General features: G+C 41.4%; 1 long non-coding RNA gene across 1 annotated transcript; it reads right to left on the bottom strand.

Moving 5' to 3' along the window:
* Positions 1-800: 800 nt before the first annotated feature.
* Positions 801-15,742, bottom strand: LOC132243604 (uncharacterized). The gene is made up of 3 exons (XR_009455285.1): positions 15,331-15,742; positions 12,020-12,153; positions 801-5,145 (listed from the first exon to the last, which is right to left on the bottom strand). It is a non-coding gene; the product is annotated as an uncharacterized LOC132243604 (long non-coding RNA).
* Between the last annotated feature and the right edge of the window lie 10,307 nt (positions 15,743-26,049).

The raw sequence follows: 26,049 nt of genomic DNA, 5'->3' as shown, positions 1-26,049 counted from the left end.
ACTCAGGAGGCACCAGTTGTCGAGACAGAGGGGCATGGCGGGGGTGGAAGGGGGCCCAGCACCCTCCCCAGTGGACCTGGAAGTGGACTGGAAGTGCTTGTGGTCCACTTCTGGGTCTGCTGCCAAGCACGCTGGGGAGCCCCCCACGCTTCTGTGGGATGCTCCATCTGCCCCATCATCACAGCATTCATAAGTCCCTGCTACCTAGAGGTATGTAGAAAAAACATTTAAAGCTGTCTCTATGTCCAAATCTCCAAATCCTTCCAAATCTCTCTGAATCGATTCAGAGGGTTCTGATTCAATTCGGAGAGATTAAAGGGTCCTCTGATTCAATTTGGATTTGGAGATTTGGCTACTGAACCTCACATGGGACCAAAGTTTCACACAGCCCTAACTCCAACCCAAATACTGAGGAGAAACTAGATAACTTCCATGGGCACTTTTAACAGGTAATATTTCCCTTCCCTGAAATTAATTTGTGTATAAAGCAAAACGAGAGGAAAGAACATGGCATACACTTGGGAATTTTTTCTCAACTTCCTCTATGCACTCTACTTGCATTTTTTTTGTCAGCAATTAGTCCTAGGGCTGAAGAACATATTCAAACCGGTCCATCTCCAACCCCTGTGGTAACAGATAGCTGGCTTCTGTGGAGAGATCATACAACTTCTGACTACTTTACTTATTCTGTGCCATCTCTCACTGCCATGGGTGGATCTAGGATTTTGAAAAGGGGTGTGAAGATGGTGTGGCTCATTACTGCATATAACACAACAAACAGTTAAAGAGAAACTAGATGCTTAACTAATATGCTAGAGGCCTCACACTACAATTTAAGATCAAAGCAAAAACAAATATAACTTTATTGGAATGTTTATTAATCTCTTAGATAATATATTAAATTAAAAAAAAACACAAACTAGGCACAAATAGTCAAAAGATATGGTTTCACTAGTCCTGTAATCATTATAGTTAAATGTAGATCTCTTATTCAGATTCATAAAACAAAATCTATTCTTCTTGAGATTTTTGACAGTGCCTCCAATACTTCAGTGTCAGTTGTTTTTACATTTGAGTTAAGATTTTCACCTAGAACTTAAAACAACCTGCAGGATATGAAACAGAAGAGAAACTTTACCAGGAATGGTTAAAAGACAGCAATACTGCAGAAGAAAGGATAATTTAAATATTGAGGCATCAAGACCATTAAAAAGGATACAAGGTTGCTAGCTCCTGTGAAGTGAAGAGAGATTAGAAGGAATCAGGTAGATTATAATGAGCCATGAAGTCAACTGATGCTTTCAGCACTGCCTGAATAGAAAGGCCACTGCCTCTCCTAAGAAGTTGGTTTTAAAGTTTAGGTGGAGAAGGAACGGGGGAGATGGGGGGTGAGGAGGGGAGCAGTAACTGCACAACTGCACCCCCACCATCTTTACCTGCTCACTGCAGTACTATTTTACCCTTATCCCTGGCTGCTATATTACCTCCAGCTATGATGCCAAGTATAGATCCTTAGGCTCCAAATACACCTATAGCAATTATATCTTCAGTAGCACGAAATCCAAATTACTTCTTATCACAAAAAATAAAATCCTTCTTCCCCTCTGTCCAGCTGTGAAAAACTGAAGTTACATTAAAGCAACTCAGGGCATATAATTCTTTGGCACATCCGTCACACGATGAGGATAACAGTGTTTTGATACATATACATCATAAACATAAATGAATCATAAGCAAAACAGCCAAAATACTCAGACAGGAAAGGTGGTAAAATACATGCAAATATGGCCCACTTCATTTGTTCTTCTGGTTCATCATTGGTTGATGGCAGAGGGCTCCTTCCTTAGAGGTTCAGAACAGCCATTTCCTTACTTCAGGTATTCAGAACAATTAGAAGGAAATGAACATTTTCAGGTAGCCTCTATATCCTACAGACTGTCATGACAGCCAAAGTGCATAAATATTCACTCTAACAACTACACATTACAGAGGTTTATAATGCCAGTTTAATAGAATATAGATCCAATTCAGAGACAATGTTATTCTGCTGTTTCCCTTATGCACAGGAAGCACAGACTCAAGACTACATTTTCAAATGCCAGTAGGAAATTGGCATCCATCCTGCATCTATATTTAGGCACCTATTAAAAAAATTCCAAATTTTCAGGATAGCCAAGCACCCAGCATTTCTATTGAAGCCGCCTTTTGAACATGAAGGCTCTTTCTTTAGGTACTTAAATGATATAGTTGCCCAATTTCAGACATTCAGAATTATGGAAATCCTTACTTGAGACCCAAAGGTACTAATTCCTTCATTTTTTGTTTTTGTTTTCATGAGATTGTGCCATAAAACTTTATTGGTTGCATGTTATACTGTCAGTACTGCTATTAGCTTCTGGAAAGTTCAGTTTGTACTTGTACTTCAAGAAAACTAGAACATGATTATATTGGAAATGAAGTCCAGTGACATGCCTGGAAATAGCCAGATGGTATGAAATCAAGTACTATTAAGTGATTCTGTTGCTGCAGAATACTGCCCCAACTTCTGCAATGCAGTCACAAGGAGGCAACTGGGAAAAAAAACCAGCAATAAAAGAAAGAAAAATGTTGTCACAGAACTCCAGGGCTAAAACCGGAAGAACAATAAGAAACAAGGATAAAATCTTACCGGCCCTAATTAAATGCTACAAAACTTTCTGTTTGTATATGTACCAAAATGGGAAAACTACTGAATTACCAATGAGCATAACAAGAAAGACATAGAAAGAGGGGGATAGGAAAAGAACCAGTACATAGTCAGGTAACAGAGAACAGCCTAAACTATTTTAATCGGGACTCAAATGTCTCTTGGTCTACCTATGGGCCACACTGTGTTATTTGTTTTTAAGCAGACACTTCTGTTGATGCAGGTCTAGTATGGTATTAATAAAATATTAAAGAAAGACTATGTCACAGTTTTTAGAGGGTGTGGTCTTTTTTAAAAGTCTGTTACCTCATTCACTGTCTTCAGGGGAAAAAAAAGAAGCTTGGGACCTATGGGTGGTGCTAGAATTTAGGGTGCGGTGCCAAATTTTTCCTCATAATTTTCATGCTTACTTATGTATACATGCATACATTTTCACATTTAAAAACTGTATGTTACATTCTCCATATGCTAGTGACAAAACATACATAGTTCCATGGCAATGACAGTCTCTCTATTAACATAGGAATCATAGGAAAGTGGAGCTGGAAGGGTCCTTTAGTCCAACCCCGTGCTCAAGGTAGGAGCATTCCTGACTAAACCACCTGAGTCAAGTGTCTGTCTAATCTGTTCTTGAACACCTCCAAGGATGTTTCTCTATGGAGTCTGTTGCAATGTTTGACTCTCCTCACAGTCAGCAAGTTCCCCCTAATTTCCAACCTAAATTTCCCCTATTGGAGCTTGAGCTCCTAGTCCTGTCTCCCAAGGTCATTAACTCCTGTTAATATAGCCCAATAACAACAAGAGCACACTTTTAGCTCATACTCAACCTATGGTCTACTGAACTCCCAGGTCCTTCTCTGCAGTATGGCAGCCTAGCCAGAAATTCCTCAGTCTGTATTTGTGCATGCAATTATTCCATCCCAAATGCAGGACTTTTGATGTGTCCTTGTTGAATCTTATTTGATTGATTGTGGACCATTTCTCCAATCTATCCAAGTCATTCTAGGTACTAGCCACAGCCTCCAGAAAAACTGATATTCCACCCAACTTGGTGTCATCCACAAATTTGCAAAGTAGGTGCTCAACCCTATTGTCCAATCATTGAGCTGCTGAGCCACTGATAAATGATAATTACTCACTAAGTATGATGATCCAACTGGTTACATGTACTTTAATCTATTCTGTATTTCCTTAGCTTGTTAATGAGAATGTCCTGGGAGAAAGTGTCAAAAGCCTTGCTAAAGCCAAGGAATAACACATCCATTATTCTATCCCCATGCCTGTCAGGCATAACTTGCTCTTGTTGAATTCATCCATTCCTGATCACCTTGTTCTTCACCAGGTGCTTCCTAAAGAAAACACATAGATTCCTTGATGACCTATTCCATGAACTTTCCAGGTTTCAAGGTCAGCTTGGCTGGTTTGTATTTCCCTGCAACCTCCTTCTTCCCATTCTTAAAGATGGGTGCTATATTTGCCCTTTTCAGTCATCCCAGACCTCACCTGACCTCCACAAGTTTCCAAAGAGGATAGCCAATAGCCCCAAAATTACCTCACCCAATTCCTTCTGTACCTTAGGATGCATCCTCTCTGGCCCTGCCAACTTGAAACCCTCTAACTTCTCTAAGGAAGCCCTAACCTGTTCTGTTATTACTCTGGGCTATTTATCTCCTTCCCTATCTTTGTTGCCAACTGCACTTATCTGGTAGCTGCCTGCATTTGTGAAGATTGAAGTACAAAAGGCATTAAATACTTCAGCCTTCTCTGAATCATCCATAATAAGGTTGCCTTCTATATTCCATAAAGGACCTATGAAAATTATCTTTGTTCTTGCTATAGATAGAAAGGATAACAGCTTAATATTTAAGCAATGTATGCAATATGTTTAGAATATGAGGGGAAACTAAGAGTGTTTTATTTATCAAGAAATTAAATAATTGGTACTTTCCCCCCAAATAACTCTATGTTTTTTATAAAGATTTCAGAATGCATGATGTCCTTATGTTGAAAAAGTATTTCTATTTTTTTAAAGAAGCTTGCAGTTCATCTTAAAAGTATACATTTGGCTCCCAAAAAATTGCAGTTTAAGATTCAAAAGTGTTGAGCCCTCACCACTTCCCAGTAACGCCAAATGGGTAAAGCTGTGTATTCTGTGCTTTTGACAATCAGCCGATTTCTTCAGGAATCTAAATCAGATCCTGGAAACTTAAACTTAAGTGCCTATCTTTTGAAATCTTGGTTTAATTTTTCTCAGGAGCTTTGAAATTCTCAGAGGAAAAGTGCCACTGAAATGAAAGGTATAATTGTTATATTATTATGTTTTTTGAACAGATGAAAATGACTTGCTGTAGTTGGTGCTACCTTCTAGAAATCAAAAGTGAGTTTCTTCTTTTTGGGGTATAAAGGTAAAATAAAATCTTGTCAACCAAGGATTCTCAGGAGGTTGTTTTCCAGTGAAGCTAGGGGAAGAGGAAAAATGCAAGGATTAGCAATATATGAATAATTTAGCCTGCACTTATTCTCCTATTCATTTTATAATCTAATTTATCATTTTAATGATAGTTTTATGAACCAGATTCCAAATAGAGAGATCTTGGGAACTTGTAGTTATCATTTATATTTTGGTTTTGGGGTGTGGTTTTGTTTGTTTGTTTGTTTGTTTGGTTGTTTTCTTTTCAGGCAAGGTGTTTTTAGTACATTTTTGACAAACAAAATAGTACATTTCTTATTAAGCACATGCATCTTTCTTATTTTTTATTAAAGATATGGTTATAAACACATTAGAATAACAGTACGATGCAGACTAAATAGTTAGCCCAGAAAACTAAAGAGAAAGCGAAAGTGTTTTTACTATTAAAGTAGAAAAGTGAAGAGACACATTTTCCCCCATTTTTACACATATATTTGCAACCATATTGGTAAGATTTTCTCCAGTATAAATAAAAAAAGCTTTGTACTTACCTATTAATTAAGAATAATGGAATGCCATAAGCTTGTATGTGCTACTGGTACCATAATTTGTTACTCCTCACCACAATAAATATATAGCTGATTAAAAATTCAGTATACCTTACATATATTAAATTCATATTATACTGTATATTGATTCAATTTACTCATCCTAGCAAGCTCACTGAATTCAAGGTAGGCACATTTTGGCCTTATTTATTAAAACAAAGATGTGTGAGGAGGAAGTGTTTTTCATTATCCAACAATTTGGATTTAAAATTTACGTTTAATAGTTCTAGCTAGGTATATGAACAGAGAACATTAATACAAAGACCAAACTTGAAATTCTAATTCTATTTCTCTTGCAAAATATGGCATAAGCTTTCATGTCTAATGGCTTAGAAGGAGTTTTGAAGGAGTTTCAGACTTCTGCAGTGCTTTAAAATTTATGACATGTAAACCCCAACCCCAGAACAGATCTGTATAAATGCATATACATATATATATAGCCCGGGTGTACCCAGGGTATGTACTCCCCTTTCTGATTGAAGGGGATTGGCAGCAGGCTGGGGTGCTGTGGGAGAGAATTGCAAGCTGAGAGCAGTCTCCCCACTCCCTATAGAGTCAGGCCAGGAGAATATTAAATGATATACAAATGTATTAATATTTACAGGGAACCCTAAACAATAACTGTTAATATAAAACTGATACAGATATTTACATATAATATAGGACTAATAACCTTGATTCTCTACATTTGATGACCACAACTGAGGTTCAGGTAAGTTACAAGTAAACACAGGTAAGTAATGGGGAGGGGTCCTAGCAGGACCTCAGTGTAGATTTTACATTCTAATGTTAGTTTTCTTACTGATACGGGAGCGCACAATTCACAGGATACAATATCACAAAACATAAAATATAATATCACAAAATATAAGGTGCAGTGTAACAAATTATAAGGCACATAAGCGTAGAAGTAACCTTAAACTATTAAAAAGGTCCCCAAGGCCCCGCCACATTCTTAGGGCCTGGATTACACTCTAGTGACCCGTGAGGGAAGATCTTATTGCCCATTGGGCCTCATATCAAGCCCCCTAGGCAGGCCACAAACTCAGAAGGGACCCTCCCTGGACCTCCTCTTCAGGAACTGCTTTTTAGCCAAGAAGGACTTCCTCTCCCCTGTGGGAGCCCTATCCCCCAGCAACTCATGAATCCGATGCCCAGATGGGGGTCCTTGTCCCCTCAGGTGGGTGGATCCCTGTTTGGATAAGCCTCTGGTGCCTCTGACTCCTCCTGGGCCACTCCCTGTTCAGACCCTCAAGCACCGTTGCATGCTCTTGGGGGCTTTGGCTTTTGCTCAGGGTTGAAGGTCCAGACCACCTTGCATGGCTCCAGGGCTCAGTCCACTCCCAGACCCTCCATACGGTGTCTGCTGCACTGGGTTCCCTGCCATGTGCCGGGAGACAGAACCTTGAGCCTCTGTGGATGGCTCCCAGAGTCTCGCTGGCTCCGTGCACCCAGAGCCCTGGCTGCATGCCAGGGGTTGCAGACCCGAGCCTCTTGCTCCCAGGTTCTGGCTCCATGCTGCATGCACTGAGTTGCTGGAGACCCAAGCTGTCTCACACAGCTCCTAGGGTCTTGCCCCATGCGTCACACTGTGTACTAACTGGGGCTAAAGCCATCCGCTGCTTCTGTCCAGTGAGAGGCGTCCATAGGAGCTCTTAAGGCCAGCAGCATCTGCTGGCTGGGCAGCTGTTCCTCAGCTCTTCTTAACCCCAATGCGTCTGCTGCATGCTGGGCACACAGCTCCTTCTATTGTCTTTGGAGGCTCTGCCTCCCAAAGTTTTGCCAGACCGGCAGAGTGCAGGCTTAAACCAGGTCCAGGGCTCTCTGCTCACCCCAGATAGGGGCGGGGCAAGCCCCTCCCTGCCATTACCTGATTGGTGGATGGGCTCCACCAATCATACTGGAGATTCTCCAAGCCCGGATGTCTGGGCTGTATCAGTAAGTCTGCCACACACACACATGCACGCACGCACACATGCACGCACGCACACACACGTGCACACACACACATATATATAATTTTTTTTTTTTTTTGGTCAAGTTCGACTGAAAACTCAGATTTTCTGTAAGCCTAATGGCCTGGGTATGCAGCACTCTCTGAAGGAATGATCCAAGGATATCTGCTAATTGATTTAGGTCACAGCTGTCATGTGCAGGGGCTGAGCAAAAGCCAACCTAACACTGATGCTTCACTGTAGTCTTTAAAATAAGCTTTGAGGAGATATATTGTTTTAATGAAACTTAAGTAGCCCTTCTGCTAACCCTGTTCACTGAGGCAAGTTTCCCCTTTGGAAGATAAGTGGACAGTAAGCTAGTGAAGTCTACAGCTAAAACAGTATAGTAAAAAATAACAGCGAATGATAACATACTTCAGTTGGTATTAAGGTTAAATCTATCTCTTGTAGGCACCTGAGTCCAAAATGGCTGTCTTCAGAATCTCCACTCAGCGGTACCCTAACCTGGAGACACCTAAATTCTCCCAGGGGGTTCAGTTTTTGATATTAAAATTTCCCAAGTGCCTAAAGCTTTGCTGGTGGACATGCCCAGAAGCACTTCAGTCTCGACAGTGCTGAGCAGGTCAGCACCTAAGCTCAGTTGCAATACATGAAGTAGGCCTTTCTCTCCTTTGTTATATTTAATATTCATGTTTAATACATTTATAATTAACATTTTATGTTAAACAGCATTTATTCATTGAAAATCACTGGGTAATTGACTTTTTTGTAAAAAATATTTTCATAGTCATGGAAAACAGAGATTTGGGAAGTCACTCCCAAGTGAGTGCCCTGACCACCAGGCTAGAGTCATATGGCTCCTATAACAGGGAGCCAGAGGCTCTTGTTAAAGACTTTAAGCAATGAGTGGCAGACCAAGTTTGCTGTTTGGGGCTGGCAGCTAGGCAAAGGCCAACTGCTAGAAAGTAAGCAGGCCAGAGACAGCAAGGGTAGGAGCTACCACTTGAGGAGGGACTATTTTGGAGCTAGTTGCTCTGCAGTAAGCAGCTAAGGGGCCAACTTCCAAGTAGCACAGAACTAAAAAACTGCAAACAGCTGAGCTGAGCTGAGTTGCAGCGGAGAAGGTCAGGCTGGTAAGCAGGCCAAAGTAGAAATCCCTGCCTGTGGCTGGAGAGCTACCTGACAGGAAGGGACGGAGCTTTAGGCACATAAACCCAGTGGCTGGGATTAAGCAGGAAATCTGGCCATGCAGGCTGCAGGGAGAGGGGTTCCTGAGGGAGATGCCTGCAGCAGACAGACTGGCAGGCACCTCATTGAGCTGCCAGGGGCTTGTGATGAGGCAATGGCCCAGCGTGAAATTTTAGTTGAAGCAGTTTGGCTTGTGTTTACCTTCTGATTAGGTTTGATACTGGAGGACGAGGTTGCAGCTACAAGAGTGGGGTGGAAGCCATGGAGGGGTGACATAAGAGATGAGAGCCCCCAGCTTGCCCCATGCCTTTCTAACTAGCTCAGATAGTGGCAATGGCTCCTTCCAGCTGCCACCACTGTACACCCCTTCAAAAGCCGGTGTATAATTTGAACTCTGGTGTGGTCCATGGTAGAGGCTGGCACACGATGGCAAAAGAGCGCCAATCCCTGCTCCAACTCAATGGGCTACCTGGACTTAGATTAATTTTAAACCTAGAGGTAGCTTCCTACTCAATATGTTGCAGTTCCCATTCAGAGGTACCTAACTCCCTCTCCACTGCAGTGCACAGGGTGTCTGACATTGGCCTTTTGGTTCCACTGTTGTGGACTGGTGCCTAAAACATAGGTGCAGCAATGCTGAGTTGGAGACCCTAAGTCCTTTTTTGGATCTAGCTCACTGTGACAAGATAGGATGATATCCAATTTCACCTGCTACTAGCTAAGTATATAATTTCATAAGCTTTATGGCCAGAAGGCTCCATTAAATTATCCAGTCTTATCTCCTGTATATCATAAGCCATTTCATTTTACCCAGATACCCCTAAATTGAGCCACAAAACTTGAGCAGGCTAAAGCATTTCAACCCTCAGAAGGTTAAATAGTATGTGTGCCATACGCAGAGCCTGAGGTCAAACCAAATCCAGAGGTTACTGAAATGGGAAGTGATTGATTATGTGAGATGCACCCTGATGGTCCTGGCAAGAAACCTACACCCCCTGTGGCAGAGGAAAGCTAAAACTCCCCTGTATCTAAACCAATCTGGAAAGAAAGATTCCTACCTGCCCCCAAATCTGGCTTTGGGTTTGACCCTGAGCATTTGAAATCCAGCCAAGCAAAGGCAGGAAGAGGACTATTCATGCCACCTTGGCTCAGAACACTTATCTGCCTTTCTTAGTGTCTCGTTCCTAGCTGTGGCTAATATTTCAGAGAAAAGGTAAAATAGAGTACATCTGGGCATGAGGGGAAAAAAATCATTAATTTAACAATGTAATACTTAAAATAACGCAACATTCTACATTATTGGATAATTTGATAGATGATGAACATGTGGGATCCTGTGAGGTAAAAAGATTTCAAGCATTATTGCTTGGTTCAAATATGCAGTTAGGGATACGGAACAGTAGGATCATCTAATTGCATGTGCGCACTGATCACAAACAGAATTTATACACCCAAATACAGCACTGAAATTTGGCTAGATACACTGTAGGGCCTTCTTACAAATTGAAGTATTAGGTCTCAGTGGGCACATCGACATGTGCTATTAAGGTGACACATTAAACGCTGGTGCAGTTTGTGCCAGTGTTTATTGCTCCCGGGCACAGCATTTACATGTGTGCCTGGGATCTCAGGACACTGAGCCAGGGCAGAGCAGCCTTGGCTGGCAGGGGGCCCACGGGGTCAGCCTGCCATCCTGGAGCTGCTCTGCCCTGGCTCAACCTGCTGTGAGGAGCTGGCTGGTGCATGTGGGTGCTACAGTGCAGGACTAGCCGGCAGGCAGTCCCCACACTATAGCACCCTCATGCCCCCACAAGCCCCATCACTGTCTACATGTGTGTTGTGGTAGAATAAATAACTCCACCATAGGATAACACTTGTGTCTGGCAATACTATCCTACAGAAGTTTACTCCAGCCAAATAGCACCACGTGTAGACTGTGATGCTTTACTGCAGAGCTAATTATTTGACTCCACAGTAAAGGACGCATGTAGATGCCCCCAGTTATTTTTGCAGTGAACATACTAGATGGACTAACTGTCTTGTCCATTATGGCAACTCCCATGCTCTTAAAAATTATCTTAAATTTACAGGGACCATTGAAAACTTCAGGATACACAAGCATTTTAAAAACAGTATGAACAGCAGCATTCGTACTGCAGCAGAGTAAAGCAGAAAGCCCAAGGGCCAGAGTAGTGCAACTCACTGTACAAATGTGGTACATATTCAGTTTATTCAGATTCCAGTATTTTAAGCATTTTAAATGTCAAGCCCATGTCTGATGATAATCTCTGCATGTGAACTAGTAAACAGGTGGACTGCTGTTTTCTCACATCTGCAAAAACCAGTCTGAAACAATGACTCACTCTTCCCTTACCCACCATTCCAATAGTTGATCAGCCCATGTCAAAATTACCTATTTCCTTGCTAAGAATTTTAGCAACTGAGAAAAGAGTGTGATGGGTTGATTCCCCCATGGCGGGTACCAGAAGTTAGTCATGGCAAGGGAACAGAAGGAAGAAAAATAAAGAGAAAGAAAGGCGTAGAAACAGAGAAGAGATGCTGAAGGAAGAAAAGCAAAGGGCAGAAAATGTGTGATATTTTCCCACTGAGTGATACCAAATGCAACACTCAGGCACTTAAAAACAAATAATGCTAATGACTAAAAGCTTATTTACTACATAAAAGCCATATGCCTCTAGCCTTGATCTTTTTTTTTTGTAAACTTCTCATTAATATTGGTGGGAGAAGGTTGCAGATTGGAGAAAGTGCACAATCCTAAACTGGACCATAGACCATAATTATTATTAGAATTTGGTACTGTTCACAGGGGGAATTCAATTCTCCCAATAAGCAGGCTAAGAAAAAATACCATTTGAGGTAGAACCAATAACGTTAAAAGTAACACTGCAACAAGCAGTATTTAGCTGAGGAAATAAGTATACAATATGTGGTCAGAATTGTCTGGGAACTTTTAAGCATATCAAACAAGTACATAAACTGAGATATAGTTAAGACATTAGGAGTAACTTCTCTCCTCTAGCAAAAAGTGCGATGGAACCTTTAATGGTCAAGTCTCCTGTTTTATATATAACCTGAAAGACAGCACCTGCAACAATGCAGTGCCAGATAACACCCTGACGGGGCATTTGTCTCAGAGAAGAGTGATACCTACCTATTCATTAACAATACTTCTTGTCTTGCACTGGAAGGGTTTACGTATTGACCATTCTGGATACAGTTTAGTTTGTGACACCGGATAAGATCTTGGCCCAAAACGGTATGGCTGCAGACCATAAAGTAAGATGTCTGAAAACAGAGAGCAAAGGATATAAATTCTGGGAATCCACCTGACCAGTCTAGCACAGCAGAGTATATGTTTCCTGAATCACACTGAACAAGTATGTAAAATATCTGTTTCTCAATGTATCCAGCAGATGTGGTGCCAGAAATAATTTTGCCCTGATTTATTTTCATAGCTTTACCTAGTTCCCTACACTAAACCTACAACCCTAAACTAATTGTAGGGCCATTTATTTTTATGTCTACAAACAGTAGAATTACCCAAATGTTAAAAGGCTACATTCATGTTCATATGTCCATAAAAGCACTGTCAGTAAGTCTGTTACATTTCAGATTTTAGTTTTCAAACGCTGGCACTTTGGACAGTTTCTCAAGCACAGTATACTTACATGTGTGCCTCAACTTTTTTAACCATTTAGTCAGTAAAATTTATATCAATTAGACACCATAAAAATATAAAAATAAATTAAGCAGACATCTGGAAACTCTTTGTAACTGACTTCTGCTTATGAAAATGGCTGAACATAATTTTATAATATGCATTAATTCAGTCATAGACAGCAGCCAAAGGAATCAAATAACACGGTGTCACAAGATCCAAGTCTAGATTTCTCCTTGTGTGTTAAATTCCATACTTTATCTGTCAGTGCATACCAGTCATGGCTCTAAGTCTATAAAGTGGCATCAGAATCTGCAGCAGGAGTAGTGGACGCAGCAGAATCTGGATGAAATATTTTAATGTTCACCTTTTAGAATGTCATTGTTCTATATTCCTAGTATCAAATTCCTTAGGTAGTTAATAGTAATAAGTCTAGCAATGCTACATAAGCTAGCTTGAAGCAGTTCAACTGGAGCCATTGTAAAGGGAAGTTTGACCCTGTTTTGTCATCAGTAATCTGTAGAATGCCTGGATATGGTAACTATTACGGGTGCGTGAAATGGGCCTTATGCGATTCAGATTCAGCCTGAATCAGAGACGGTAATTTGATCTGTTGATTTGGATCACTGTCCCCGATTCCATTTGGCCAAATCGAAATCTGACATTTTGGACACAGGCATGGCTTTAAAAGTTTTTTCTACACACCTTGAGTTAGCAGCTCATGATCGCTGTGATGCTGGGGTGGATGTGTCCCACAGCAGAGTGGGGGGCTCTCCAGCATGCTCGGCAGCAAACCTGGAAGTGGACTGGAAGTACTTCTGGTCCACTTCCGGGTCTGCTGGGCAGCATGCTGGGGGGTCCCTCCATGCTTCTCCTGCTTGGCAATCGGCCACAGGAGGAGTCCAGGTGCTCCCCCAGACCCAGAAGGCACTAGTCACTGAGCTGGGGGGCCCCCCAGCACATTCCCCAGTGGACCTAGAAGTGCTCCTGGCTCCCTTCTGGGTCTGCTGCCAAGCGTGCTGGGGAGCTCCCCGTGCTTCTGTGAGACATTACATCTGCCCTAGCACCACAGCACTCAGAGCCCCTACTACCTAGAAGTATGTAGAAAAAACATTTAAAGCTGTATCTACATCTGAACTACCAAATCTTTCTGAATCTCTCCAAATTGATTCAGAGGGTTCTGAATCGATTTGGAGAGATTAAAGGGTCCTCTGATTCACTTTGATTTGGAGAGTCAGCCACCAAATCGGTATAGGTACTATAGGAAGAAAAGCTTACATTTGTGTACAGTCACTTTTCTATATTATATTTATCAGGTTTAGGCCACAACGGTACATTTGAAATGATAATGGAGACATCATCAATAGATATGTGCAGAAAGAAAATTAGGGAGGTCTTGATTGATAACAAACACAGCAGAAATGAATCTGGAAAAAAAAAGTATGTTTTTTAAAGATGCCTATACTTCACCCTTTCCACTGATATGCCATTATCATTTGAAAATGTATGCATGGGTTTTGGTGAGATGAGGGAATTGCTGCTAATATGTAATAATGCATGACTCAGTCCATCATTCATTAATTAAAATCTTTATCCTCTTGCAAAACGTGACTTAATGTCTAGGCAAAATAGACCTTCAGTAGTTAGAATAAAGCAGTTGCATCTACATGTGCAATTAGCAAATAGCAATAAACTCCAGTGCAATTTGTGCTGGAGTTTATTGCTCCTGGGTACAGCTTTTACACATGTGCTTGAGACCACAGCACTTTGAGCCAAGGCAGAGCAGCCCCAGCTGGCAGGGAACCTGGGGGGTCATCCTGCTAGCCTGGAACTGCTCTCCTTCTGCTCTGGCTCAACGTGCTGAAGAGGGGCTGTCTGGGGCACAAGGGTGCTATAGTACAGGGCTAGTCAGCAGGCAGCCCCTGCACTGTAGCATCTTTGTGCCCCAGACAGCCCCAGTCACCATCTACACATGCATTTTGGTGCATTAAATAACTCCACCATCATATAGTACTTGTCTCAGACAGTACTATCCTACAGCAGAGTTAATTAATTTATTGCACCCTAATAGGGGCACACGTGTAGATGGTGATGCTGTACTGTGGAGCTAATTAGTCAACTCTGCAGTAAAGTATATGTATAGCTACACCCAGTGGATAGAAGACTTCAAACTATGCTTGATATTCCCCATCAGTATTCTGAATCTTCTGTTAAAAGCCAGAGTGAAAAAAATATCAAACCTCATGAGCCACCATTATTACACTGACACATTACAGATTTTACTGGGAAAACTGCTGCCTGGACCAGCATCTTGAGAAAGATTGCTCTGGCTGAACGGGAAACTTATTCTCCATTCTTCTCTATAATTGTCCAAATATAAATCAGCCTCCCCTGATGAACTCCCCCTTGAAAGAGGGTAGATCATTTAGCTAAGATTCACGATAGTTTATAATTCAAATTGCCTTTCATTTGAGGATCTCAGAGCACTTCACACACATCGCTATTTAAGTATTGCTATATCCAATACAGATGCTAAGTAAATTGATCAAGACTTAGGAAATTCATCAAGGCCATACCAGGTCTGTATGGCAAGCTGAAAACAGAACCAACGTCTTCTAAATTCCAATCTTGTGTTTTAAGCAGAAGACCATTTTTCTATTTGTATTAGCATATTACTTACCTCTAGTTACTTTGTCAGATTACAGAGGACATACTGCTTAGAGAGGATTTTAGCTAAGGGAAATAGAATGGGTGTCTTACATTGTCATTTACTATGCAGTTAGGCTGGTAAACCAATCAGATACCTGGCCTGAGTGAAAATTCCTACCAAGCCATTTTGCTTCCAGGGTAACTTATGATTTGGAGCGTCAGCATGCTGTTCCTGTTTTCCATTATTCTATTGCTGTGCAAGTGCTGGGCTGCCTCATTGTAAGGTTCACCCTGAGGGGGAGAAAACATTCCATTTTCATAAAATAAACTTCAATTCATTATTTCTTTCTTTCATTAGTCACTTTTGTCAGTTTATATTTCGGTGCTTTATAATTAAATTGTATGGAGCCCTGAGGATCTGTGTGTAATAGAGTGGGTCTCATATGAGGTTTATCTGGGATAGAACCATTCACATCCGCTTCACATTTTTTAAGCCCAAAGAGAAGCTGTTCCTAAAGACATACCATTATGCATTGTAAATACAGGTGGCCTCAAAAAGCCATACACAGCAGAGCCATGCTAATTTGCATTGACAAATGGGTGTAGATTAGTGAGGTTAGCAGACCAGCAAGTGATGGAGTGGAACCAGCGCTGAAGATGAGAAATTTTCCACAGGACATGGCAGGAAAACAAGATGATCACTTGTCCTGCCCTGGCACCCAATAAAGCCCTAATCAATTTACAAATGGCTGCTCCTGCTACTGCTCTAAGAACTGGACATGGACAAAGGGTTTCATTATTTCCAGGAGTTTTGGTGGAAGCAATGGGAGGAACAACCTGGTGGCCTCTCAGAGGGCTGGATGGTCTTGAGAAAAGCTGCTGCCAAATGCACCACTGCATTTGCACCCTGCTCCCCATCTGCAGTAGTATTCTGGAAAGCCAATGCCTCCTCCTTTCTCCCTTAGCATTGGGAAAAGTCAAAGATAACCCTAACTTCTTGTTGCTGTGGGAAAGATGGGGAACCTCCAGCTTGAAGTGTAAGAAGTGCAAGGAAAATAACAGCTCTGAGGACCACTGCAAATGAGGTGGGGATCAGGATGTCCTTAGTGCCGTGGCTATAGAAGAACTGCAATAAGAGAAGTGAGATGCCACACCCCACCCCACTCTCTTCACCCCTCAAAGCAGCAACAGCAGCTGCTATTTTTAAGATTATTATATTTTTAAGTAGATTATATTTGGAGTTTTCAGTGACTAGGGGGAGAGGAAAAGAGAAAGAGAAAATATAGTCTTGTCTTTAACTTCCCATGGGGTGTAATGGGCCCACTCACATTGTTGCTCTGGATTCCAGTTATCTGCAAACCAGCAAATTCATCTTAATTTTTCATCGTAGTTTTGCAAGCTTCCAAGTGCTGATAAGCAGGTCCTACTGAACATTTACAGAAGGATTATTTTTAACATAACAGCAGCTTTTCATTGAAAAGGTAAGTGAGCTGTACAGCATTTTCTACATTAGGAGCATGTCTACATATGCCCCTGAGTGTGGAGTTGTTACTGCACAGTTATTTAGTACTTGCTAAAAGAAGTACTTAATGACCGAGTGGTAACAGCTGTTACTGCACAGTCCCGGCAGTGTACAGGTCATTTCCAACCCTACTGTGCAGTAGCTTGTTACTACTGGAAAGTAGCATCAGCATCATGGTTCCTGCTGATGCTATGTTGCCATAGTGAGGAGCTATGTTTATGAGCTCATCGCTATGGTGATGTAGAGTCTCATGTAGACATACTCTAGGACTACCAATTACCCCAAGCCAATTCAGGCCATTATGATTTTAGTTTTTTTCAGTATAATACTAATTCTAGTGATGTTTTCATTGTTTCATTGTTTATTAAAACTTTTTGCATACCAACAGATTCTATATTATTCATCAATAATATGGGCCAAATTATCACCAATGGCACGCAGCCTCCAAAACCACACTTTCATTTTTTTGAGGTCTGCAAAACCATCACAAGAAAGATCTTGACTCTGAAAGTATTTAAGGAGATCCATTCACATAAGTAAAGTCAGGTAGGTGTGCATATGCATCTACAGAACGGGAGTCCTCTGTTTTAATGAAGTCATAAAAAATATTGCTGACTATAAATTTATTTCCACACAATTCTTTTTTGTTGATCTCAAAAGTACTATTATTGGGCAATGGGGAATGATGTACTGAAGCACAGATCCAAATATTTGAACTTCTTCAAAGAAAAAATCTAAAGGCACTTGTACATGCGATTATGTGGGGGGGGGGATGTGGTTAGTTCCCCTAAATTAAAATGGTGGGTCACAATTAAAAACCCACAAATTAAAAACCTGCTATTTCAATTTAGGGTTCACCCTGGGTGGAGCCTGCCTGCCTCCCCCACAGCCAGGGGGAGAGCTGCTGGTGGGCCCTGAGCTACGAGGGGCCCCAGTCTTTCCTGTTGTGGTAGCACCCCCCCCCCCCCACCACCAGTGCTACCAGGGCAGGGTGCTAGCAGGCAGTTGCTCCCTGGGGGGTACCACCACTGTGGAGGGAAGGATGGGGCCCCCTGTAGCTCAGGCCCCACCGGCAGCCCACTCCCCAGCCACGGGAGAGTGACTCCCCTTGTCACTTCCCCCCCCCACCCCCCCAGTAGAGCCTGCCCATGGCAGGGCTGGGGAGGTGGGGGTGGTGAGCTGCCGGCCGGCTGTCACTGTTCCATCTTTTTTTTGAACATCCGTATTTCCTATAATAATGAGCTAGAATACTGTGGTAATTCTGAAATATCCAGAATTCAAGACCATTAGTCAATAACACCATACTGGTTGCGTTTTTTTTTAAGTGGAATTTCTAGGATGAGAGGAAGAAAAATAATCCCCTTTTGTAATTTCCTAGTCTCTTGTCTGTTATGGATTATATTAAAATGACATTATTGCTAGCTTAATAAGCCTAAACCACACATTTCTAATCTAAACCATATATTTGCATGAAAGTATCCTTGCACTATAAATCTGGTATTAACCCTCATCAGGACTAGGGTTGTGTGATTAATTGATTTTTCAATATGTTGGCTACTGATTTTTTGGATTGCTAGCCAAACCAGAAATCCTGACAATAACAGTTTTGTATGAAAAATGTCACCCATCTCTAATCAGTGCTATTAAATAATGCTCTTAGTGCTTTTACAGCATCATTTGTAATATTTTACAGTGCATCATTCACCACTTCAATGCCCTTCCTTGGTCCTTTATCTGCTTTATTCATTGTTACTTTCTGTGTGCACAATGTCCTTCTGAAAGCCTCCAAGCCCAATCCATCAGTCGTAGCCAACTCTGCAACATTCTTTTCTGCTGGCCATCCACCAACACAGCATGCTAACTTTATCACTGCAACATTACACTGTGCCTAAACAAGCTCTCCTGATTAGCTACTTTGGTCAACATGAATAATGGATTGCCAGGGCTGAGTCAGGCCTGAACAGACTGGATAAGCCCTTTCCCTGGACCTACAGGATGGTCTTTAAACATGCTCCCAATGTAATTTTAAACTTCACTTCATCATATTGATAGGCTACAAACTACCCTCCTATGAACACAATAAACACAGGGAAAAAGACAAACTACTTTAAGAAACTCTATGACAAATACCCACTTGCTATGGGACAGAGAGCAGGAAGGGCACATTTTCAGCTGCCCTCTACAGCAGCCTCTAACAATTGTCTTTCCAATTGTAAGTAGCTGGGTGGGCAAAACACATTTGCTTGGAGAGGTAGGCAAAGCTAGGTAGTTAGGCATGTCACCCTGCATGTTGCATGGCTCATCTCTCGCTTTCTCTAACAACTCCTATTGTCAACTTTCTCGAACTCTAAAGATAATAAGGCATCTTTTAAAAAGATTTTGTTTCAAACCACAGTGTTTCATATATTAGTGTCCACTGTATCAACACTTTGTTTGCTTTAAAACTCTTACTATGAGAACTCAGTTTGATTTAATGAATTTTGTTTGTATAGCTGGCTGGCATCAGGTTAGAGCTGGTGTTGTGATGTAATGGAACAACCTAATCAACAGTTAGTAGGTATGGAAGAAGCCCCGACCAGGAGCAGCCTGAAATCCACGTACAATGCAATTCTTCCTGGTAAAAGGAAAAAGAAAGAAATGTAGGACCAATTTATGCATAAATTGGTCACATTTTCACACATAGCCCCAATTATCTAAAAAGGGTTTAACATTATATTTATATTGATAAGCTTAACAATGTTGAACCACGACTCTCAGATGATCTGTTACACTTCACATCCAAAGAGACCAGAAGGAATAATTGGAAACCCTCCAGCATTTCAAGAAATAGAAGCAGCCTTGAAAAAGATGAAAACTGCTGTACAAGGTCTGGCTTTTGCTGAAATTACAACATAAATTCCGAATGAAGGATGGCCAAGAATAATTCAACAATTACAAATTCCCTTCTAAAGACAGAAGGAATGCTATGAGATTAGAGGAATTGAGTCATCCCAAATGTCTCCAAAGGAGGGGGAAAAAAAGATATTGTAATGACTACAGGCTGAGTGAGACATTTGATAGACAGTATCGCTGATTGATTGTAGGGGTTTTGAGCCGAATAATCTGCCTTTATATCATGAGTTTCACTATATAAATAGTGAAAATTCTTTGCCAAACAATTATGGAAATATCTCATAATAATCACCACTGTTTAACTTAACCTCAAGGTACACTAGACATTCCTTAATTGACTACAATCCTTTTGACATCTCCAAGGCAATGGCATCCTTAAATGCCTAACTGATTTTACTTATGAGCCAGAGCTGCAAGGCCACCAAAACAAGTGTAAGTCTCTCAAGCAATCAGTAACTAAACTTCTCTCTCCAATCCTTGCGTTAGCTGATGAGATTTTGATTCTTTTTTATGAACCAGTTTTATTTCCAAATCAACTCTTACTATAAAAAGGAGGAAACTATATTCAGGGGATTGCCTATAAGCATCAGAGAGAGCAAGGTAAACTCATCCACAGGCTTTTTCAAATGTATTATAAAAGAAGATAGATAATAACACCACCTATAAATCAATACTATATCTTAGGACAGACACAAAGATTGTTTCTTTTTTTTTTCTCATCCAAAAATTTAACAAAGAAGCATAGGTGTCACAGAAAGTCTGCTTTGGTTGCAGCATCTAATAAAGTGTTCCAGCTGTTGCTGTAGCATTTAAAATGAAAAATGATATTTTAAAGATAATTTCTCAAAGTCATTTTAATACACAGGCATCCTCTTTTGAATCTAAAATTAAAAGGGAAACATTTTTAAAATTGGTTACTTAAAGGTAGAAACTTAAATAGAACTATGCAAGTTCCTGAAATTTTCATTCACTGAACAGTTCTGGAAAAAAAATTGTTTCAGGTTCACCTGAAAACAGACATTTGAAAATTTGGTTGAAAATATTTACTTACAGAAGAAGAAAATGTTTCATCAATCTAAAAGAATCAGTTTAATTTAGACTGAGTCTTTTAAACATTTTAAAATAAAATTGAAATCCATCTTATAATGAAATTAAAAGAAAACTCAAAATGTTTCGCTGTGACACTGTTAAAACTGAATGTTACAAATAAAAAAATTGAGAATTTTAGCATTTTAAAATTGTTCCAAACAAGTTGGCCAAAAATAAATAAATAAATAAATAAAATAAAAAAAAATATTTTTTATGTCTGGTGCAACCAAATCTATGTTTTTCTTCTAAACAAGTTCATGGGAAAAAGTGTCCAGTTCCATTTCCATACCTATAAACAGGCACTTAAATAAGACCCCCAGCAGACGTGCAAGTACAGGTACAACGGGATCTGATGCACAAGCCCCACAATCCTGTTTCCTTCTATGCCATGCGTGCAAAGCAGGAGCTGCAATTGTGGAATTAAGCATCAGATTCCATCACACCTTATTGCTGGTGCAGGTAGAGCCTGGGCTCCTTCCCCTCCCCTCCCCTCCCCTCCACCCCTGCTCCAGCAAGTAGCAGGCTCCCACAGCTGGGAGCCTGGCCAGTTAGCTGATAGGGCTTCCAGCCATGGGGGTGCACCATGCGTCTCCAAAGCTGGGAGCCCAGATCAGCTGTCAGCTCTTAGCCACTGGGTGCACAGTGCACCGCCAAAGCTAGAGGCCCAGATCAGCTGATGGGGCTCCCAGGTGGGAGCCCCAGACTGGCCAGGCAGTTCAATTGATGGGTGACAGGAACCAGCTACGAAGTTTTTACACGTATTTTGTGTAATAGCATTGTGGTTTATTCCTTGTTTTATCATGCCATTTATTTCATTAGCATGTGGCCAGGTAAAGAAAGACATGAGAAACTGGTTAATCACATCCTAAGTGCAATGTGTGCCAGGGGCTGAAGTGACCTGCGATAGGGAGGAGTTGAGCATTCAAATTTCCCACTGGTATCATACTTATAGGCTTAGGAACATAAGCAGTTCTAAAATTTGTGGTTCAGGAGTAGTTGTGACCTTATTGGCTGCTGCTTTGTTGGGGCCCAAAGAAAATCCTGAAATAAACTCCATTTTATTCTATACTGGGTCTTATCCCATAGTCGTCATTGTAACATCCAAGCCCCTTCCAGCACTTACATTAAGTAACAGGACAAACACCTGTCATATGTTGTTTGCTCTCTCACTCTTCCTCCCAGGGGAAGAAGTATATGAAATATTATGCTATCAATGGGTCCTCCCTAGTCTTGGAAACACCCCAAGTCCCAGGAGGGCTAACAGGGCTTTGCATACCATCCAAGAATCAGATAACATCATTTTCAGCTGCTTCATCAGCCTTCATCTCCCCCTGTACTCGGCCTTAGTGAGGCCGCAGCTGGAGTACTGCGTCCAGTTTTGGGCTCCACAATTCAAAAAGGATGTGGAGAAGCTTGAGAGAGTCCAGAGAAGAGCCACGCGCATGATCAGGGGTCAGGGAAGCAGACCCTACGATGACAGGCTGAGAGCCCTGGGGCTCTTTAGCCTGGAAAAGCGCAGGCTCAGGGGTGATCTGATGGCCACCTACAAGTTTATCAGGGGTGATCACCAGTATCTGCGGGAACGTTTGTTCACCAGAGCGCCCCAAGGGATGACGAGGACGAATGGTCACAAACTACTACAAGATCGTTTCAGGCTGGACATAAGGAAGAATTTCTTTACTGTCCGAGCCCCCAAGGTCTGGAACAGCCTGCCGCCGGAGGTTGTTCAAGCGCCTTCATTGAACACCTTCAAGATGAAACTGGATGCTTATCTTGCTGGGATCCTATGACCCCAGCTGACGTCCTGCCCTTTGGGCGGGGGGCTGGACTCGATGATCTTCCGAGGTCCCTTCCAGCCCTAATGTCTATGAAATCTATGAAATTAATTAGCTGTTTTCTTGAGCTCTCATTTGTAGAGAGTGCAAGACAGAGCCAGGCAGTGCTACCCCAAAGTGCTAGCCCCAGGACTGGAAGCTGCATAACAATATCACAGTGGCACCATGCCAAGACTACAGGTGTAGGCGCACCTTGATGGCAGAGAGCTTTAGCCAGGAGGTCCTGAGCAAGCTGCACAGAACCTGCTTCCACTCACAGACTCCAAGCCTGGAAATACATGAGCGAGGCTGCAATAGGGCATTGCTCTGCAGCTGCTCTTGAGACCTCAATCCCCAATGCTCTATTACTCCTCACAACAACCTCTCTGGGAGGTATTTATAAAAATATTATTATCCCAATTTATAGATGGGAAATCCCAAGACAAAGCCATCAAAAAATCTCATTATTGATTCTGTGATGTTGAGAAAACTTAGATTAGATTTCAAAATTACCATTAGATTTCAAGAATTCTTTGCTTCTTATTGGGAAGTAATGGGAAGCTAATAGGATGAGGTGGGAAAGGGATACCAGGCGACTTGCAAGGGGTAAATGAGTTTTTCATATCAAACCACTGATATGAATAGGATTAAAACTAGTAAATACTGTTATGTCTAAACAGGGTTCTTTAGCCTTTGTGAAAGTTAATTTGTGATCTCATTACAAATAGAAGGCTTGATTAGTCCCTGAAGAGGGCCCAAATTGTGAAAGCTCTTTTTTAGGGAAATATTTCTGGGTAAACTACAGGCCCTGTGTGACACTGCCCATCTGTAGATAAGGAGAGGATTCCAGGGTTAGCAATTTTGTTCCTTGCACAGCCATTAGATTTAGTTGTAATTAAAAAAAATGTTCTACAATTAACCTACTGAGAGAATCAGGTCACTTAGGTCAAAACAGCACCCTGCGTTAAAAATGGTTGAGTCCAAGCTATGGGACATAAATAAAGAATGACCAGTAAGAAAGCAAATGAGGGATCTATGAAGAGCAATGGCAAGAACAGTGAGCTGAATCCACATAATAAATATCTTTCCTATAAGTTAATGTCTATTTCAGCTTTTAAATCTATCCACACAACTTATTTACTAATGTTCTACAGCCCTTGCAAATGCCCATCAGAGCAAGAGTTGCAAAGATCTCCCTTCATACATTTTCCATTTCAGTGCAGATAAAACAGCCAGAAATGACATGGGAAACTGGACATAGTTGGGCCAAGACCATAAGCTACAGATCCAATTATCTGTTAGAAGAAAGTTCAGGGTTGGGTTCAAAAGGTAGAGTTTTGCCCCTGTAACTATAGAGACACAAAACAAATACCACCTAGGCCTGAATTGTGTGGCCTAGACACTAGACACAAATTAATCCCATCCAGAGATCTGGTACCGAAGATCAAAGAATGCAATGTTCAAGTCACCTTTACTTAGATTATCTATGTTGGATAACTGATAAATAAAATGCATACCTGATTAATATATGCAATAGGCTGTGTCCATCAGGCTGGTAACACCACGGACATCTTGTAGAGCTGTAAATGGCCTATGGTTGCAGAACACTTGTTGTGTATTTGAACAATTCAGGAATATGAAGTAAGTCAAGACACACTAGTGGTTCATCTTCACAAAACATAATGTCATTTATGTACAGACTCTTAATTCTATTCCTCCTCCTATTTTCCTTTCAAGTATATGTTTTGTGTGGAGTTATCCATCAGACAGCTCACTGTCAATGAGATGTGTCACTGCTGTGTGTGTGTATCCTGATAACATGAACCTAATACATATGTAAATCTGCCTTCGCAAGAAAAATGTGACTTGAAATCTTTTACTGAAAAAAGGAATGAAGAAGTGGGCAGAGAAAATCTTCCCTGGGTTAAAGATGGAAGCTGTGATTCTTATAATCTGAAGAAATATATGAAGCAATTGTGAAAACACTAAGGGCCAGAACCTTGTCCACAGGTGAAGTGAAAAGAGCACTAGCCAGAGGACAAGTGGGCAAAGGCAGCTTTAAGGGACTGTGAGCAAGCCCAATCACTCTGTACCTAAGCATAGACCAAGGACTACAATAAATACAGGCAGTGGAAATAATATGGACCTGGTGCCCCACTGCCTCCAATAGCAATTTCTATTTGTATAATAGGGTTCCTCTTATACTGATGGGATGTTATCAGAGCCAGTGAAAAAAGGAGCTATGAAGATTGCATTAGCAAGGCAGTACACAGTGAACAGGTTCCAAGTCTGGCATGAACTTGATCTAATGGGAAACCACACCCACAGCTTTGGACATAGACAAGAAAAAGAAAAGGTTAACACAGTGGGCACCACAAATCCATCTCCAGCCTCTTTCCTTATTCAACAAGGCAAATGGCAGTTTTCAGAGTACAGGACACATTCTCTACCACACAACTATATATGTACTATCTAGTACAGACCCTTGTCTTCAGGGACAAAGGGTGCATCTACACATGCAATCAGCACATAGTAATAAACTCTGGCACAGTTCCCACCAGAGTATATTTCTCCAGGCCGCAGTGTTTACACATGTGCCCAGGACTGCAGCACATTTAGCTGGGACAGATCAGCCCCAGCTGGCAGGGAACCTGGTGGGGTCAGCCTGCCAGCCGGGGGCTGCTCTGCCTTAGCTCAACGTGCTGCAGAGGGGCTGGCTGGGACACAAGGGTGCTATAGTGCCGGGCTAGTCGGCAGGCAGCCCCTACACTGTAGCACCCTGGTGCCCGAGCAAGCCCTGGTCTATGTCTATACGTGTGTTTCAGCTCACATAATTACTCTGCAGTAGGATAGTACATGTCCGAGACAGTAGCATCCTACAATGGAATTAATTAGTTTACTGCACCCTAATGTAAGTGTATATGTAGACGGTGACACTTTACTGCAGAGCTAATTAGTCAGCTCCGCAGTAAAGTGCACATGTAGATGCACTGAGAGTGCTTTATTTGACACCAAAAGAAGGCATCAATTGGCAATCATAAGCGTGAAACCAAAGGCTGGTAGCTTATTAAAAGCTGCGGGGAATAAAGCATCCAGGCAACAGCTATACAACCTCGTAAGGGTGATGCCCAGACACGCTAATAAAATAATGCAGGCTCACATCATATGCTGCTTTCAAGATACTGTGCTGCTAGGAATTAGTACATTTTCCTGATAGAAAATTGATCATGGAGACATATGTAAAAAACAAATGAATCCTGATCATACTAACATGGATTTCACTCTTAATTGATTTTATTTTTAAAAAAGGCAAAACCATCAGCTGTTGTGAATGGACTCTTAAATATAACCATTTACAATAATTTGTAAGAAAAACAATTTGGGAAAAGAATTTAAAGATATCATCTAGCAAATTGCTTTGCTGACAACAGATAGATATTAAGTGCAGCTTATCCTGGCCATAATTAGGCACCACTTTTCTAGCTTTGTGATCATTACAGCTTTTTTTTTTAAGAGTTTAGAAAAATAACATAACATTAGTGGATACCTTTGGAACA

Source organism: Alligator mississippiensis, chromosome 10, assembly GCF_030867095.1.
Source record: "Alligator mississippiensis isolate rAllMis1 chromosome 10, rAllMis1, whole genome shotgun sequence".
NCBI classification, from domain to species: domain Eukaryota; kingdom Metazoa; phylum Chordata; order Crocodylia; family Alligatoridae; genus Alligator; species Alligator mississippiensis.
Note: the sequence above shows the minus strand (reverse complement) of the source record. Positions and strands in the feature narration are given on the sequence as shown.